The sequence below is a fragment of the Penaeus vannamei genome, chromosome 6 (assembly GCF_042767895.1).
Source record: "Penaeus vannamei isolate JL-2024 chromosome 6, ASM4276789v1, whole genome shotgun sequence".
Taxonomy (NCBI): domain Eukaryota; kingdom Metazoa; phylum Arthropoda; class Malacostraca; order Decapoda; family Penaeidae; genus Penaeus; species Penaeus vannamei.
In genome coordinates this window covers 44406707-44408090 of record NC_091554.1, presented here as the reverse complement: position 1 = coordinate 44408090, position 1384 = coordinate 44406707, and positions in this window count along the sequence as shown.

Here is a 1384-nt window from a genome sequence, read left to right as displayed (position 1 = left end):
CTTTCTTTTTTCTCTTCCTCACCTTTTGTTGTTTTCTCTGTTAGTACGAAGAGCATGGCGAAGAAGTAGAGGAGAAAGGAAGAAAAATAATGCGGTTTAAATACTCTATTAGCGGTTGCGGTTAACATATGAGGTATATGGTGTGTGTGTGTGTGTGTCAGAGAGAGAGAGAGAGAGAGAGAGAGAGAGAGAGAGAGAGAGAGAGAGAGAGAGAGAGAGAGAGAGAGAGAGAGGGAGAGAGAGAGAGAGAGAGAGAGAGAGAGAGAGAGAGAGAGAGAGAGAGAGAGAGAGAGAGAGAGAGAGAGTGAGAGAGAGAGAGAGAGAGAGAGAACAATCTCTCTTTTCCCCTTTCTCTCTCTCCCTCTCCTTCCATATCATTCTCTCTTACTATTTTCCATTGTCTTTCCCCCACACCTTCACTCGTCTATCTATTTATATCCTTCTTACTTTCTTTTCCTACTTGTTTCCTCTTTTTGTTATTTTGTTTCTCACGAAATTTCGGTACCAAAGACGTTTACAAACTCCCATGATAAAAGATATTTTTCCACCATTACATGTACTAAAACTCTATTATTTCAACCTTGAGGTACACAACGCCAATATTATCACAAATGCGGTTAGATTTGTCTGTTTTCCTTTTTTTTATTTCTATTTCGTTCCTCATTTTCTCTTGTTTTTCGCAAAAAGAAACGAATGAACATACTTATTTAAAAATATTTTGGTCCAAGAATAGATCTTTGGCATATTAAAAGAATAATCAATCGTTACTCTCTCTTTTATCCAAATTATGCGGTTCGATGAGTTACGAATTACATAAAAAGATATTTATAAGTAATCTCATGTTATCAAGGTAACGGTTTAGCATTACGAAATTTATAAAACAAGTCTATGAAGAATCTTTTGTTACGAAGTCGACGGTTTTGCGACACCGATTTCAAATCTCCCGCCAAAAATTGCAATTTTAACAAATAACGTGAAAGCCAAAATTATGGCTTAAGAAATAGCAGAATAACATTATAATAAGAGATAATTCTTGGACATGTTTAGTACGTGAAATTGGCTACTAATCGCAGTTCACAGAAAACGGAGAAAGAAAACGTAAACAAAAAAGGAAGAAAACGGACAATACAACCAAAACATAAACAAAAAAATCCGAAAAAAGAGAAAAATAAAGAAAAAAACATAACTATTAACCCTTTTATTCCACCCACACACCAACAATGAACATCAAGCAGAGAAAACAATAATAACAAGAGTAACAAAAGCTTTCAAACTTTCCCGCGTCACTGAACAATGGCTAGAGTCACACGCACTTCACGTTTCATTTGTTATGAATCGCATCGCGTGGGAAGGGAAGAGAACGAAAGGGAGATAGGGAGGCAGA